Source organism: Girardinichthys multiradiatus, chromosome X, assembly GCF_021462225.1.
Source record: "Girardinichthys multiradiatus isolate DD_20200921_A chromosome X, DD_fGirMul_XY1, whole genome shotgun sequence".
NCBI classification, from domain to species: domain Eukaryota; kingdom Metazoa; phylum Chordata; class Actinopteri; order Cyprinodontiformes; family Goodeidae; genus Girardinichthys; species Girardinichthys multiradiatus.
Window position 1 is genome coordinate 26,701,103 of NC_061817.1, and position 18,612 is coordinate 26,719,714.

Here is an 18,612-nt window from a genome sequence, read left to right on the forward strand (position 1 = left end):
TCATTTGCAAAAGTTAAGTAGAATGAAATACTGTCTGTGTATCCGGTATTTTCATTCATGAACGGAGAAATTAAGGTGTAAGAGTTGCTTACATTTTCTCTTCGAGGCCCCACAGAAGCAAACGGTGTTCCGAGAGAAGCTGTTTCGACAAGCCGAGTCTGGAGGAAAGATGACGGCCGCAACCGTGTTTACGGTAACGAACAGCTGGTCACCTTCTGATCGGGAGAAACTGAGGAAGTTAGCGGGAAGCTAACTCTTTGTTCACGACGGATATCTTCTTCAAACTTCGCCTTGGGACGACATTCCCTCAACAGCTTCAGAGGTTGGGGTTTGGGCAGATTAACAGATTGGTTTAGGATGAAATGATCTAAACGTTTTCATGTTATGAAGTTTGTTTTGTGGAACTCGGCTATCTTGGTGCTAGCATGCTACCTGTAGCACCGAGGCCGGTTGTGTTAAAGCTAAGATAAACTTTATTTAAAGGGTGGTTTTAACCAGAACATTGCTCATAACGCGCCGTCAGCGCTTATGCATTTTAACCCTGGTATTTTAAAGGTATGTGTTGATTCTGGCGCTAAGCTATCTCTAGCTTAGCACTTTAGCTAGCTTCTTTGTTAGCCCAACGGCCAGCCGGTAAATACACGTGTGCTAGCATTAAGGCTAGTCAACAGAAAGGTTGTTAGTTTTCAAGCTAGTGAATTATAGTCCCCGAACATCATTTACTAAAGTTGATAACTAAGTAAACACCATTAAGCCCAATTTCTCCAGAAAGATTTGGCTCTTTTCCAAAATACTCAATAATATTTCTTCAAATATTATTTTAATAAATGAAGGCAGCTAATTAGACACCGTTGAGAATTAGTCATCCAGGAGGTGGGTTTTATTCATCAGATCATTATTTAAAACATTATTTTATTAAAATAATATTTTATCTGATCTTGCATTGTGAAGGGTTGTCTAAAGGTTGCTGATTATTTTCTAAGTTAGTTCCAAAACTAACTTAACTTCACTTCCAGATTCTTCAAGATAATCCTTGGTTCTCAAACATAAACATTGCATGGTAATGTTGCATCACTCTTTTTGGTCATGATTTCTAATCATCTTTAATCAACTTGTTTATATTGTACATAGTCCATTAGTTGTCATTATTCTTTAATTCTGCTTGGTAGTTTAGTTGGATTGTTTTAGCATAGTAAAGAGTTTGTTGATTGAAATATGTTGGACTTTGAGTTGACTTATTTTTGTTAATAAATTCTTGTATTTTAAGAAATTGTGTGAATTCATTCCATATGTGTGCAGAGTTTATGCTGTTCAATAATGCCAGAGCTCGTCTCCCACCTTTCTCTTCTGTCCTAATACCATCGCCTTAATGGGGCTGGTATTCACAAGACAATCCTTAACAGACCGGAATATTTGGTAAAATATTAATATTAAAATATTAATATTAAATAATATTCTCAGATTCATATTTACAACAGTGCATACATAAGTCACAGTAAAAGCTAAGTCAGTAGCTATGTCTAGGAGAGAGAGAGGGTTAAACACTGAAAGACAAAGTGTATCTTTTGTAGAAGGAGAACATTAAGTTGTTGGCAGCAGATGCTCAGCCGATGCCCCCTCCAGGATGGTGTCACAGCTAACACAGAGCCAGGCCAGATGTAGGTTCTAAGAAGAGGAAACTGAAAGAGAACATAAAGTTAAAAGCTGAAATAACAGCAAATAACATAAAAATGGAAAAGTAGTATGCGAATATTGTATAGTGAGGGAAAGTGTTTATAATATCCTCCAGTAGCCTAAGCCTATAGCAACATAACTACAGAAATAGCTCAGGATAACCTAAGCCACTCTAATTATAAGCTTTATCAAAAAGGAAAAGTTTAAGCCTAGTCTTAAAAGTCAACAGGTGTCAATCTCTCAGTCTAAAACTGAGAGTTGGTTCCATTGGTGAGGAGCCTGATAACTAAAGGCTCTTCCTCCTATTCTACTTTTAGAAACTCTAGGAACCACCAGTAAACCTGCAGTCTGAGAACCATTAAGGGCCACGCTTCCTAATGTCTGTACCAGAATATCTGTGGCAAACTGTCAGTATGTTCCCACGCTACAAGCGGCGCAGAAGATGTGGAAAGAGAGGATTAGTGTTTGTCCAACTCAAAGCTTACATATCTTCTTGTAGTGTGAACCATCATGGCAACCTACTGTATCAATTACCTTTGGCGTTTGGTATCTTTGAACTCTATCGGTCCCTGGATCACCACTATTAGTGGCTTGTGTCAGGTTTAAATAACATACAATACTTATAACAACACAAAAAGAAGAGAGAGAGAGACAAAGTATTAGTTATTTTACTCACACGAGGAGAACGGTCAGAGATGTGTTCAGTTACAAGTCTCCCAACCGCTCTGAAACCCATCTAAAAGCTCCCTCTTTTTATTGTCTTTTGGGGGTCCCTAGTTTACAAAAACATTAATCTCTAAAGGATGGGAAAACAACAGCTGCATCGTAAACAGGTCATAAACAACTTTATCCTTTAACAACACATTTGCACAATCCTCTCCATCTTCCAGGGTCAGTTGCCTTTTGTTCAGTGCAATCAGCCTCTCTTTATGACCTCCTCAACTGGACTGCTTCCTTCTCTGCTAGCTCAGCTCCATTTACGATCTTTGCCTGCCGACAAACTCATCACATCCTTTCTCACACATACAGTGCCTTGCGAAAGTATTCGGCCCCTTGATCTTTTCAACCTTTTGCCACATTTCAGGCTTCAAACATAAAGATATAAAATTCAAATTTTTTGTGAAGAATCAACAACAAGTGGGACACAATGTGAAGTGGAATGAAATTTATTGGATGTGTCAAACTTTTTTAACAAATAAAAAACTGAAAAGTGGGGCGTGCAATATTATTCGGCCCCCTTGTGTTAATACTTTGTAGCGTCACTCTTTGCTGCAATTACAGCTGCAAGTCGCTTGGGGTTTGTCTCTATCAGTTTTGCACATCCAGAGACTGAATTTCTTGCCCATTCTTCCTTGCAAAACAGCTGGAGCTCAGTTAGGTTGGATGGTAAGCATTCCTTGAACAGCAGTCTTCAGCTCTTTCCACAGATTCTTGATTGGATTCAGGTCTCTCAGGACTTTGACTTGGCCATTCCAACACCTGGATACGTTTATTTGTGAACCATGCATTGTAGATTTGACTTTATGTTTTGGATCATTGTCTTGTTGGTAGATAAATCTCCATCCCAGTCTCAGGTCTTTGCAGACTCCAACAGGTTTTCTTCCAGAATGGTCCTGTATTTGGCCCCATCCATCTTCCCATCAATTTTGATCATCTTCCCTGTCCCTGCTGACGAAAAGCAGGCCCAAACTATGATGCTGCCACCACCATGTTTGACAGTGGGGATGGTGTGTTCAGGGTGATGAGCTGTGTTGCTTTTACATCAAACATATCGTTTTGCATTGTGGCCAAACAGTTCGATTTTGGTTTCATCTGACCAGAGCACCTTCTTCCACATGTTTGGTGTGTCTCCCAGGTGGCTTGTGGCAAACTTTAAAGACTTTTTATGGATATCTTTGAGAAATGGCTTTCTTCTTGCCACTCTTCCATAAAGGCCAGATTTGTGCAGTATACGTCTGATTGTTGTCCTATGGACAGACTCTCCCACCTCAGCTGTAGATCTCTGCAGTTCATCCAGAGTGATCATAGGCCTCTTGGCTGCATCTCTGATCAGTCTTCTCCTTGTTCGAGCTGAAAGTTTAGAGGGACGGCCGGGTCTTGGTAGATTTGCAGTGGTCTGATACTCCTTCCGTTTTAATATGATTGCTTGCACAGTGTTCCTTGTTTAAAGCTTGGGAAATCTTTTTGTATCCAAATCCAGCTTTAAACTTCTCCACAACAGTATCTCAGACCTGCCTGGTGTGTTCCTTGGTCTTCATGATGCTCTATGCGCTTTGAACAGAACCCTGAGACTATCACAGAGCAGGTGCATTTATACGGAGACTTGATTACACACAGGTGGATTCTATTTATCATCATCAGTCATTTGGGACAACATTGGATCATTCAGAGATCCTCACTGAACTTCTGGAGTGAGTTTGCTGCACTGAAAATAAAGGGGCCAAATAATATTGCACGCCCCACTTTTCCGTTTTTTATTTGTTAAAAACGTTTGACATATCCGATAAATTTCATTCCACTTCACGATTGTGTCCAACTTGTTGATTCTTCACAAAAATTTGAATTTTATATCTTTATGTTTGAAGCCTGAAATGTGGCAAGAGGTTGATCAGTTCAAGGGGGCCGAGTACATTCGCAAGGCACTGTATATTATGGAAAGTTATATAATCAAATAGTCAAGTTAAAGAATAAGAACAATATAAGACAAATCTTTATTCAATTATTCCAACATTTCCCCCCTGTTTGTCTTATATCTGCTCATATTCTCATATCACTTAAACAGCCGCTTCTCTCAGATTTTTAACTGTAAGATTATCTTCATGAGTACAAAGACAATTATACTCAGAGGTACTTACTGACATTTAAATCACAGAATCATATAGAAATGGATCTGGATACAGTCCAGAAAAGTAGTCAGTCACATCCTCATCATCTTCGTCATCCTGATGTTTAAATAACGGATAGAGTTGTGTAACTCTGTTTTCCATAGGAGAAATAGTTGTGGTGATAAGACAGTTAAACAGAGAACGAAGGCAGGGAATACAACAACATCCACACAATGTCAAAATTGCAGCAAACACTGCAAAGGAAATTATTACTGATGATACTAAAATTTTATACTTCCCAAACATATCCAGCCAGGAGTCCCACATCGAGGCGTCTACTCCAGAATGCTCCTTCATTTTGCCATTTAGAGATCTCAAACCTTCTATGGCTTTTGTTAGGCTGCCATCAGCCGCCGTGTTGTTAGGTATAAATGTGCAACATTTTTCTCCAAAAATGGCACAAACTTCTCCTCTTTCAGCTAGCAACATGTCCAAAGCAATTCTATTCTGGAATGCCATCAGGGAAACTGAAGCCAATTGGTCATGGACAGTTTCAAACCTGCTTTGTGTCCAATTTCCTAGTTTTTGTACATTGCAATGGATATAATTGATCCTGTCTACATTTTTGTTCAACGTACACCACCAACAGATACTTGATTCAAATCCTGCAGGCTACTTGATCAGTTAATTTATATTCATCTATAGCATCTATGTATGTAGAGTCTCCCTCAGTCTGCCAAGCTGCTTCTCTGCACTTCCTATCACGCCAATCATGTGGATTTAACACTAGATAGTCCATCTGTTACTTCATCTACTAACATAGGATATACTGAAACTGGTAACCATAAAGTAATTAGAGCACAGAGTCCTGTTACTTTTGAAGGTGATCAATCAAACAACCTGTCGTCATCACACCACCATCAAATGTCTCCTCTAGACACTGGTTTAAAACACTTATTTACTTTTACAACTGCTAATACACCATACTGCAATGAGATTTCCCAATTTATTACCTCTCTCTGTCATATTTATACATGTATAGTTTCCAGTGGTGACTCACTTATGGAAAACTGATTTATCCTTATCTCCTCTAATTACAGGAAAAACAGAATCCTTGTGCTACACATTTCATTAGGATTAGTTTGATTCATTACTTCCATCACACAGAGTTGTGGTATCACAGCTGGAATTATTTGTAACAAAAACCTAGGACCCATATATACAACACAATCTCTTTTAGTCCTGTTAGCCGCTTGCTCTACCATCAATAACCAGTTATTATTTGTTCCTGATACTCCAGTAATAACCTGGAACTTAGTCATCTAGTGGTTAACGTTTCTAACATAATTTTACTCTCTTCGCTTTGTTACCTGGATTGCATTATCAGCTTTATGGAACTTCAACAACTTCTTTTAATAACTAGCATAAGCAGTGGTGCCCCACTCTGGTGTCCAATTGTTTCCTTCATCAGCTACCATCATGGACCATGAGGTGTCTTCTATCATTAGTTAAGTATCATTTATGACTTCTATAATCCTGCCCTTTCCTTCCTCGATTGTCAAGCTAATGAGTGGGATCAGCAACACAGCTATGGTATTAGATTTCACGCACACTTGAATGCCATAAGTATAAGAAGTTTGTTTAGTGCACATAGTTAGGTTATCTTGCCTACCTTGATTTAGCGCTACTTGTTTCATATGACTCATAGCAGGTGTTGTTACATTCTGATTTATCTTGACTGGTTTCCAGAAATACCAGAAAAATAAAAATCAATATGAGAAAAAATATAAATACCCAGCAACGGATTGCATTGCTCATCCATCTAAAAATCATTTTGGCTGAAATTTTTACTCCTCTAAATGGTTCCAGTGTCTTAATTTTCTTCACTGACTTTCGGATCTCTCCAGACTCTAAATGTCTGGGTCCACCCTATTATCAGTCTATAAATCACTTCCCCTGACGGAGCTTTCAACCGAAATTATCTTTTTACAATGTGTAAGGTGAATCCAGGTTGATCTCTCAGCTATTTTACTGCCCTTGCAGTGGTTAATAATACCTAATATGGATCCTCCCACTTAGGTGAAGTACCAATACTTTTATACTCCTTATTAACACCCAGTCTCCTGGTTTCACTAGTTGGTTTTCCTGCTGGGAAATAGAACATTTCTCATAGTTTAAATTTGTTTCTGTTGCTTTTCTAACATACTCCTCATATAATCAGCTAGGTTGGCTTCTTCATCTAACTTCCACTGATTTCTTAACTGTGGTAATCTGTATGGTCTTCCAAATAACGTTTCATAGGGTGTTAACCCTGAGGTGCTTGTAATGTTTAGTTGGAAATAGTTCTATCCATTTAGAAAATGCATCTATAATGACTAAACATAACTTTTTCCCTTCACTGTGGTTTAGCTCAATAAAATCCATATGAATTGTGTCATGATATGACATCCTGGGACTTGGTTTGTGTTTTTGTGTTAACTGTGTTTAGGTTTATGTTTTCCTTTATTGTTTATTAGTTCCACCTGTCCCCTCTGCCTCCCTGCCAGCTTGTCACACCTGTTCTTAGTTTCTGTGATTACCTGCCTTTGTTTTCTCCCTGTATATTAGTTGGTCTGTGTTCTTTGTTCCCTGCTGGTTTCTCCATCACTGTTCCTCGTCACTACCCTTGTTGATGTTCAGTTTTGCTACGTTGGAGAACTGAGTACTCATGTAGGTTTTTGGCTCTGAACTCGGTTATGTACCTGCAGTGATTTTTGTGACGCTTTTGACGGTTTTGGAATAAAACCTCAAGATTAACTCATCATGCGGCTGCCAAGCTCTTTTCTGCACTTTGGTCCGATTCAAACACTTAACGTGATAAATTGTTTGTAAAGGGTATCTTAGTTTTGCAAATTGTCCCCTTTGTGGTCTTAACTTCCCTTGTGGATAATGTTTTACACATGCTAAACATGTTTTACAAAAAATTTTTAATAAGAATTTAGAATTTAATCTATATGTTATATAATATTAATATATCTGTCCTACCATTCCCCCCTGTTGAGACATTGTGAAACACGATGGCTCAATATTGCTGCCCATTTATATAGGTTCTTTGGTAGGACAGGTGTATTATCTGGTCAAATATAGTTTTAATCTTTTAATGCAGCTCCATGTTTTCTCCACATTTCTATCTCCTGTAGTGGGCTTTGTTGTTGCATTTCTTTTAACACTATATATTGTCGATATTATGTTGTTTTTCCATTACTAATATTTTGATTTGTCCAGCTGCAGCCTTTCTTGTTGTCTTATCTGCAAATAGTTTGCAGACCTCAATTAGCGCAATTAACTCTGCAGCCTGTGCAGAATAATGTGAAGGTAATTGTTCTGCTTTTAACACTATCTCTTGTCACCAACGCATATCCTGTTTGTGTCTTCCCTCTCTCATCTTTTTTGGAGAAATCATTCACATAAACTATTTTGTGATCCTGCAAATCACTTCTGATTTATTTTATTATTTTTTTTTTCTAATTCTGCAGTGATAATGCTGAAACTGCATGGGAAACTCTTAAGGTTAAAAGGTGAAACAACAGTATTGTAGCACTGCAACTGTCATTTTAGGCTGCAATTACAGCTCTCACACAATATGGTTGCGCACACACAACACTGTCTAATTTTGAAAAGAAATAGGCTATTATTTTCATTTAATCTCCATGTTGTTGAACCAGAACTGAAGTCATAAAATGTCCCTTGCAATCTACCATCTGAACAAACGGTTTACTATAGTCTGGTAATGCCAAAGCAGTACTGGAAACTAGAACTTGTTTTATGTTGGTAAATGCTTCTTCAGCTTCTACACTCCATTTCAATTTAGACGTCATTTTCAGCTCTTCCTCATACATTAATTTGTTTAATGGAGCTACTATTTCTGCATAATTTGGCACCCAGTTCCTACAATAATTAGTTAGTCCAAGGAAGGACATCATTTGCTTTTTTGTTACTGGTTTTAGAACTTGTAATATTGCAGTCTTTCTTTCTTCTACAATTGTGCGTCCCCCTGCGCTAAGATTGTGGCCTAGGTATTTAACCTCATTTTTACACAACTAAAGTTTCTTTTATTGACTTCGTGTCCCTTTTCTGCTAAATGTTTTAACAATGCTATGGTGTCATTTTTACAGGTCTCCTCATCAGGAGAGGCTAATAGCACATCATCAACATATAATAAACTCTGACTACCTCCTGGAGGGTCAAACTTGACAATACTTGCACTCATTACCTGAAAGTATATAGTTGGACTTTCACAGTAGCCTTGAGGTAGTCTGGTATAAGTATATCTTTGTCCCTCAAAGGTAAATGCAAACCAGAACTGCCTATCTTTCCTGTTGATGGAGCTTGTTTTTTAACTGGAAAAATGGGGGTGTTACATGGTGAATCCTCACATTTTATTATCACCCCTGCAGTTATTAAATTCTTTATTACTGGTTTTATTCCTAGTATCTGAGGTACTAGGAACAATTTCACTTGTTTTCTGTTCTAGTCATGCTAAATCATTATTTTCTCTTATCAGGACAGTCTCTGGCCAGATGTCCCTCTCTCCCACAACACCAACACCCTGAGGTGTTTTTTCTATAATTTGCTCTGCTCACTCCTCCTCTGACACCTGCGGTTTTGTCCTCTGCCTCTAAATCTTTCTCTTCCTCTGTTGCTTTAATAATAAATCTGCCCTTCTTCTTCTTCTTCTTGCTGAAAATAGGTGTTGCCTATTTATTTATTTATTTATTTTATCCTTCATAACTTTTTCTGCATGGAGGGCATGATTTACATAGTCTTCTAGATTTGCTGTGGGGAACCCTATAAAATGTCTCCTTACCCAGGTATTAATTGCATCCCTGGAACCAGCATGTAGTGCATTTTTTAACTGCTGTCAATAAGCTCCTTGCTTGTTTTCATCTTCTTGTAGACCTCTATGTATTTTCCTATATTCTTCAAATGGTTATTCCTCTTTTTTTTTTCACTCTGGCTATTAAAAAGAGTAAAATATTTTTTAAGGTTACACAGAAAAAAAACCATGTCATGCCATAAACCTCAGTGACACACTGTATCAACAGCCTTCAGCGTCTCAAAACAATAATAATAAAAAATAAACACAAAGAAAACATACAGCCATGGTGGGGATGGATTTATTCACCAAAAGGACTCATTTTAGCCCATCCAATCCTGTCAAACCACATCAGATCTTTGGTACAAAACAAAACTTTCCACCTACTCTTTTATTCCCTTTCTTCTGTCCTGCTATTCCACTTTGCAAATCCATCAAAAATTACTTCTTAGCCCTCTGACCTTTTCTGCTTTCCACAAAAACGTCCATTCTTTTCTCCTGCATCACATCTCTCTCTTTTTAGTTACTTTTAAGCAATAATCTACATCCTCATAACCTTCTTTGTCCATTTTTCTTAAATCACGTTTACTTTTAATGTACTTTTAATTATTTCATCCTGTAGATTAGCTACTTTCTTTTTTTTAGAGTTTAATCGACCATCATAATTATATGTGGTTATCCATTTATCTAAATATTTTAATTTTTGATCCTGTGCTTCCATAAATTTCTAATCTTTGCATTATTATTCATTTTAGTGTATTTTACTCACCCCTTTTCCCATTTCTTTTATTTAAATTTGGTCCAGCATATAAATACCTAGGGTATTCTAAATGCTGGATTTTTCTGCTCAGTAGTGACAGACAAAATCTCCTTTTGTGGTAATTCTCACTTCAACTCTTTCGAGTGGAGAATTCTTACCTTTGCATCCACAAAAGTTAGTCACTTACAATCCCACTGCTTTGGTCTGAGGCAAACCTAGTGGTTTAAATCCTCCATTCATTTCTCACATGCACACATTTAAACGCGGCTTTTTCTTAGTATTTTTTGTTGTTTAAAATACTAAAACACGGATTTTTCTTAGTATTTTTGTTGTTTAAAATACTTAAACGCGGATTTTTCTTAGTATGTTTTGTTGTTTAAAATACTTAAACGCGGACTCCGCCGTTCTGGAAACACGGAATTTTAGTATTACTTTCTTAATACTTAAGAGGACTCTGTCGTCCCCTATAACCACGGAATTTTCAGTATTTTCCCTAATACTTTAAGCAGGACTCCGGCGCACTGCTGTTACCTGTTAGGGCCTAGGATTCACAGGGTTTGTTTACTTCACGCAATGACCCCCAGTCATTCATCACACTTTTGTTTTAAATCCAGATTCACTCACCACTTTGTCCTCTCCTCTCTCTCAGAGTTCCGTCAGCCGTCAGACTCCAGCGGGCGGGCCGAAATCCAGTCCTGGAAAGGGTCTGTGTGTCTCCCTGTTGAAGACAGCCGTGCGCACGGTCTTTTCCTGGAGTCTACCGACCCGCTGGAACCATCAGGCGTAGTTGGAATCCGGCTCGAAAGGACCAAATTAATGTCAGGTTTAAATAACCTACAATACTTATAACAACACAAAAAGAAGAGAGAGAGAGACAAAGTATTAGTTATTTTACTCGCACGAGGAGAACGGTCAGAGATGTGTCCAGTTACAAGTCTCCCAACCGCTCTGAAACCCATCTAACCGCTCCCTCTTTTTATTGTCTTTTGGGGGTCCCTAGTTTACAAAAACATTAATCTCTAAAGGATGGGAAAACAACAGCTGCATCGTAAACAGGTCATAAACAACTTTATCCTTTAACAACACATTTCCACAATCCTCTCCATCTTCCAGGGTCAGTTGCCTTTTGTTCAGTGCAATCAGCCTCTCTTTATGACCTCCTCAACTGGACTGCTTCCTTCTCTGCTAGCTCAGCTCCATTTACGATCTTTGCCTGCAGACAAACTCATCACATCCTTTCTCACACATATATCATGAAAAGTTATATAATCAAATAGTCAAGTTAAAGAATAAGAACAATATAAGACAAATCTTTATTCAATTATTCCAACAGCTTGTACTTGTTGGCTCAGAATCACTCACGAATAAAATCTTTTTGTTGAGTGATCTTATTTCCACCCATCATTCGGATTTTGTCTTCTTGAATTAGACCTGGCTGAAACCAGGGGACAACAGTGCTGTCTCTGAGCTCCTCCCACCCGGCTACTCTTACCTAAGTACACTGCTAGATCTCGTTGGGAGGCGTTCTCGCTGCTGTGTTCAGCTATAACTTTTGTTGCCGCTCACTGCCTTCCAAAAACTACAGCCACTTTGAACTGTATCGTCCACCAAAATATTCTGACAACTTTATTAAAGAGTTTGCAGAACTACTAGCTGGACTGTTGCCAAAGTATGACAGTCTGCTGTTATGTGATGACTTTAAAGTGGAACTAAATCCGATGTAAAAGCATAACCCTGTCAGACAAATTCTGAAAAATGCCACCAAAGTGGGCAGCGCCAAGGGACACTGAGGGGCACGGCAAAGTGTGAGGATGAGTGAAGGAGGTTAAGTGGGGGTGTGGTTAAAAGGAAATGGGAAAGTGGCACCTAGCTTAATTTGACATATTTAAACATGGAGAGTGAGTCAAGTCAGGTTTATTTATATAGCGCTTTTCAGCAACAAGGCACTCAAGAAAAAAAATAAAGAGAATCGAATGATGGATAAGAAAATGAAAGGGAAATTGGACTGAAAACTTAACTAATAATGTTTAGATAGCAAAGTCAAAGGCCACTCTAAACAACTAAGTTTTTAATCTTGATTTAAAGCAACTTAGGGCTTTAGCGCTTTTACAGTTTTCTGGGAGTTTATTCCAGATTAGTGGAGCATAAGAACTAAAGGCTGCTTCTCCATGTGTGGTTCTGGTTCTGGGTATGCAGAGTAGATTTGAGCGAGAAGACCTGAGAGGTCTGGCTGGTTGATACATTGACAACAAGTCTGTAATGTATTTTGGTGCTAAGCCATTCAGTGATTTATAGACTAACAGAAGTATTTCAAAGTCTATTCTCTGAGCTACAGGGAGCCAGCGTAGGGACTTTAAAACCGGGGTGATGTGCTCCTCTAGTTCTAGTGAGGGCAGCAGCGTTCTGGATCAACTGCAGCTGTCTGATTGACTTTTTAGGCAGACCTGTGAAGACACCGTTGCAGTAATCAATTCTACTAAAGATGAATGCATGAATTAGTTTTTCAAGGTCCTGCTGAGACATTAGTTCTTTAATCCTGGAGATGTTCTTTAGGTGATAGAAGGTCCGACCTAGTTACTACCTTTATGTGTCTCTGAAGGTTCAGGTCTGAGTCCATCACTACACCCAGGTTTCGAGCCTGACTGGTGGTTTCTAGCTGTATTAACTGAAGCTGTGTGCTAACTTTTAAACGCTCTTCCTTTGGTCCAAAGATTATTACTTCAGTTTTGTTTTGATTCAGCTGAAGAAAATGTTGGCACATCCATGGATTGATTTTTTTCTAAGCATTTACCGAGCGCTTGAATGGGTTCATGGTCACCTGGTGACATCGTAACGTATAGCTGTGTGTCGTCTGTATAGTTATGATAACTTACGTTGTTGTTTATTAAAATCTGAATTAGGGGGAGCATGTAGATATTGAATAGAAGGGGCCCTAAGATGGACCCTTCAGGAATGCAACATGTGATTTCTGTGGTCTCTGATGTAAAGTTAGCTACTGACACAAACAAGTCCCTGTCCTTCAAGTAGGATTTAAATCAATTGAGTGCTGTACCAGAAAGGCCAACCCAGTTTTTCAGGCGCTCTAATAAAATGGAGTGATCAACAGTGTCAAATGCTGCACTAAGGTCCACAGCACTGTGGTTCTTCCACCGTCTGCATTTATACGGATGTCATTGAACACCTTGACAAGAGCAGTATCTGTACTGTGGTGAGCATGGAAGCCTGACTGGAAGGCATCAAAACGGTTGGTCATTGTTAGGAAGTTGTTTAGTTGTTGAAACACAGGAAGGCTTTATGGAGCCCACCGGGCCTGTACCTTTCTTAGATTGAAACGCTGGCTCAAGGCTGACTCAGTGATGCCCGAAGCCGGTGCTAAGAACTGAACGGGTTTAATTTCTGAGTGGTAAAGTGATGTTAGCAGCATCATTGCTTTATATTATCTCAAGTAAAGCATATGATCGAAGGTATAAAGCATAAAACTCTATGATCAATGCTGACAATTTCACCTCCTGACTCACTACAGGGGTGTGTGTCTGAGTGAGATGGTTTTATACTTGAACATGGGGCTGTGATGTAGATATGTACCAAACTGTACTGTTTCAACCAATGGAAAAATTCAACTGCATTAGCCACTGTTCAACCCAAAGAGGGCAGCACTAAGACGATTTTAGGACAAATATTGCAGAATTAAACAAGTTTATATAAAAATGTAAAAAAATGCACAGTAACATAAAGATAGCAACCTTAAGGCCCAATTTATATGTTTTATCTTAAAAAAAAATCATTTTGGAATTGGTTCCACTTTAATGTTCAAGTTTTCTGTCCTTCTAACCAACTAGCAATTGAGATTTAAAGCTTTTTGGATTTCTTTAGCTTGATTCAATCAGTGTCAGGGCCCACAGACAGATTTGGTCATACACTGGACCTAATATCTCTCATGGTCTTCTTGTATCTATTATAGAGTTTTGGGACACACGTATTTCGGACCATTTCACCATCAGATTTGAATCTTCCCCTTTTCCCCTGATAAAGCCTATGCGCCCAGTATCACTCCCTCCACTGCAGGGCAGTTTGCTGCTGCCTTCAGAAGCATTGAATTATACTCCAGACCTTCTTCTGCGTCCTGAAGAATTTATTACTTCTTTCCAGTGTACCTGCACAGAGAGTTTGGACTCCATCGCACCTCAAAAGCGGACTTCTATAAAAATCAAGCCAGACCCCTGGCTCAATAACATCACCCGGGCCATTAGACAGCATTGCAGACAGACAGAATGCAGATGGAAGAAGGACAGGCTTCATGTGTCCCTGGACGTATTTTGAGACTGTCTCTGTAACAATCAAAATGCTGTTAAGCAGGTTAAGTCTCAGTATCTTTCTAATTTAATTTCCAACAGTTGTATTCGGCCAAGGTTCCTATTTACCACCATTCACTCTGTCAATGTTCTGAAATATGCTACACACTACAATAAAGGGATGCACGGTGGCGCAGTTGGTAGCACTGTTGCCTTGCAGCAAGAAGGTCCCAGCAGTCCAAAGATGGTTGTTTGTGTGTTGCCATGCAATGGACTGGCGACCTGTACAGGGTGTACCCCACATCCCGCCCATAGACTGCTGGAGATAGGCACCAGCTTCCCCTGACCCACTATGGAAGAAGCGGTATAGAAGATGACTGACTGACTTTGTTAATAAAATTGATTCTATCAAGCAAAACATTGCTTGTACATATAGTGCAGTCCAATTATGTGCTCCTATGGGGAACTCTTCTCTCTTTCATCATTTTGAGCTGGTGTCGCTGCCACACCTCTTTCAGGCGGTTGAGGAGACAAAACCTACTAAATGTCCTCTGGACATTATTCCCTCTAAGATGTTCAAACAGTCCTTTGACACCATTGGTCTATTTCTCCTGACTTTCGTTAATAGTTGTCTAAGTTCAGGTTCTGTCTCGTCTGTTTTCAGGCATGGTGTGGTCAGGCCCCTTCTTAAAAAACCTGACTTAGATCCTGCAGTCTTTTCTAATTTTAGGCCAGTTTGCCATTTGTCATTTTTTTCCGAAGTTCTGGAGAGGATTATTTTCATCCAACTACAACCCTTTCTAGAAAATAACATGTTCGAAAAATTTCAGTCTGGCTTCCAATCTAGACATTGCACTGAATCTGCTCTACTCAAAGTACAGAATGATATTCTCTTGTCCCTTGATGCCAAAAAATCTGTTCTGTTGGTGATGCTGGACATTATGGCAGCTTTTGATACTGTGGACCTCCCGGTCCTCATCACACGTCTGGCTCAGCAAATTGGTCTTCAGGGAAAAGTGCTTGAGTGGTTTAAGTCCTATTTAATGGACAGAACATTCTCTGTTATGATAGGTGATCTGGTCTCCTCTTCCTCGACTCCACTGACCTCTGGTGTGCCACAGCGATCCATTCTTGGGCCTGTGCTTTTCTCTGTATACATGCTGCCTTTAGGACCTATTATTGTCTGTCATTATCTGTCTTTTCATCTGTATGCAGATGACCTGCAAATCTATCTGCTGGTTGCTCCTAATTCTCCACTCAGTTTAAACTCTACTGACAGCTGCCTGAAGGACGTTAAGCAACGGCTCTCTCAAAACCTTCTCCACCTAAATAATGATAAAACCGAATGGATTTTGTTCAATGCCTCAAGTAAGTCATGTTTTGTTTCACCCAGCCTAGGTCCTTCGGCCCCCACTTCAATCAGGTCGTAAAAAATCTAGTGGTGAAACTTGACTGTTGCCTAAAACTTGACAAACAGGGTCATTCTGCTGTGAAAACAAGCTTTTTCCAGCTTCGTCTGCTGTCTAAAGTAAAGCATCCTGGAGTAGTCTTCACTATGAACTGCACGCCATGTCTGACCTGATTTTATTCAAGACCTATTTATTTGAAAAGGCTTTTGACATTTGTAGTTGTTTTTTTTATGTGTTTGTATTGCTAGTTTTTACTTGACACAATTTCTTTGTTGTATTGTGTTCTGTATTTATTTGTTTTATTTTGTAAAGCATCTTGGCCAATGCAAGGCGCTGTTGAAAGGTGCTATATAAATGTTACTTGATTGATTGAGTGATAAATGCTCACATACTTGATTAGCAACTACAGTACTGTGCAAAAGTTTTAGGCAGGTGTAAAAAATTGCTGTAATTTAAATGAAATTGTTTATTTTTATCAATTTAAATTGTTAAGTAAGCTAACCCAAACATACAGCCAAAATCATTAAGAACTATCTTCAGTGTAAAGAAGAACAAGACATACTGGAAGTGACGGTATGGCCCCCACAGAGCACTGATCTCAACATCATCGAGTGTGTCTGGGATTACATGAAGAGACAGAAGGATGTGAGAAGGTTTGGAATTGGGTCTAACATACAAGTTGAAGGTTTAGATCAAGCTAATATTGTTGATAACTCAGAAGACTCGATTTCCACAGTTATGTCCAATGCTTTCTTACTTACTGAGGATGAAGTAATCATGTGCAGGAGTAGCCAATGATTTTATTGTTATTAGAAACAATTTTATTTAAAACGAATCCCATACAGTTATTACTGCTGAGAACTGAGCGAATGGATGTCTCAACAGAGCTATGACTCTGCGTAACTTTAGCAACTGTACTAAAAAGAAACCTAGGATTATTCTTATTCTCTGCTATAAATAATGATAAATAAGCTCTTCTAGCTTGGAGAAGTGTCTTTTTTATACAACAGTAGACTAATTTCCAGATTAAGTAGGAGTCCTCTAGGTGCATAGAGCACCATTTTCTCTCCAATTTTTCATCATTGTGTTTTAGAGTACGCAGCTCTGAATGAAATCAGGGAGCCAGCCTCCTATGAATAATTACCTTCTTTTTTAAGGGGGCCAAATTGTCTAATGTACAACAAAATGAGGAAGTGATACCATGAACAAGAAAATTAATTTGTGAAAGCAAAGAAACATAATTACTGCTCTGCACTGTGTTGTTCTGTGATAGTGAGGAAATAAATTTACAGCATTGTCTGATAATGATCTACTTTAATAAAAATTTATTTCAGGTGTAGAATGCTCTAGTTAAATTACAGTCAAAGTTTATTAAAAATGGTCAGACATTACAGGAGTATGAGTAAATACTATTATTTCTTTATACTCAATGCCATATGTCAGCACAAGATCCAGAGTATGAAGGCCCAAGTGGGTAGGTTTGTAGATGCTTTGAAGAAAGGCGATACAGTCTAAGATAGTATTAAAGGGTAAATATAGGTTGTCACTTTCAGTGTCAACATGAATGTTTAAATCACCCAGTATTATGAACCTATCTGTATATAACACTAAATCAGATAAGAAGTGTGAGAACTGATCTAAAAATACAGAATAAGTGCTTGGTGGACGATAAGAAACAACAAACCAAAGTGGTTTTAGTGCTTTGCAATTAGGATGAGAAAAACTAAGGGTTAAATATTCAAAAGAGCTGTTACTTTTAATTGGTCTAGGACTAATCAATACATTGGACTGAAAGATAGTCGCTACTCCTCCTCGCCCAGTATTATATGAAAATTTTAATGATTAGAAGGAATTGACTCATTTATTCTAACATAATCCTCTTGTTGCAGTAGTGCAGAAACCTACAGTCAGGTTTCTGAGACAAAATAAATCAATCTGATTATCACAAATCAAGTCACTAACTCAAGTGCTACAAACAGCAAGTTTCAGAGATGTAACTAAGTATTAAAAGCCTTGCATCCCTCATTATTTGTTGGCAACATTTTTTTGTGGTGCTAGTGGCATTTTTGGACAGTAATCAGACAGGAAATGGGCAGAGAGTGTAAAGGGAAAGACATGCAGCAAGGGTCCCAAAGCTGGCAATGAAACCACAGACAGTAATGTCGAGTATACGCTCCATCGCTATGCCTTGAGCCACCTCTTTTGTCTAAGAATTGCTTCTGTCCATTTATGTGAATTGTTTTGACAAATGCATTAATATTTTTTGCTGAAGGTGTCTCTTTATTGCATTGGCAATTTTCATTTAGTGTATAAACCTTTTTTGGTTTAAAAATCATAAGTCATTCTACCATGTAGAAGAAGACTAAGTTGCATTGAACTTTCTTGTAGTTTTAGTTTTCATTCCATAAAACCTTGTATTACTGTAGAGTACGTTTGAGCACTCTTAAAAGGTAAATTAAAAAAACTGACAAGCAGAAGCTAGTTTGCTTTGGTGTATGAACGTTTGCATGTTAATGAGTGTGATTGGGTGAATGTGGCTCAGGTGGTAGGGGTTCGTCTTGTAACCGGTGGGGTGCCGGTTTGAACACCTGCTCCGTCCGTCACTCGTTGTGTCCTTAGCCAAGACACTTAACCCACCTTGCCTGCTGATGGTGGTTAGAGGGTCCGGTTCTGTCAGTCTTTCCCAGGGCAACTGTAGCTACAATATAGCCTACCACTGTCACTGTGTGAATGGGTGGATGACTAAAGCGCTTAGGGCTCTTCGGACTAGATGTATATGGCTATATAAGTGAACACC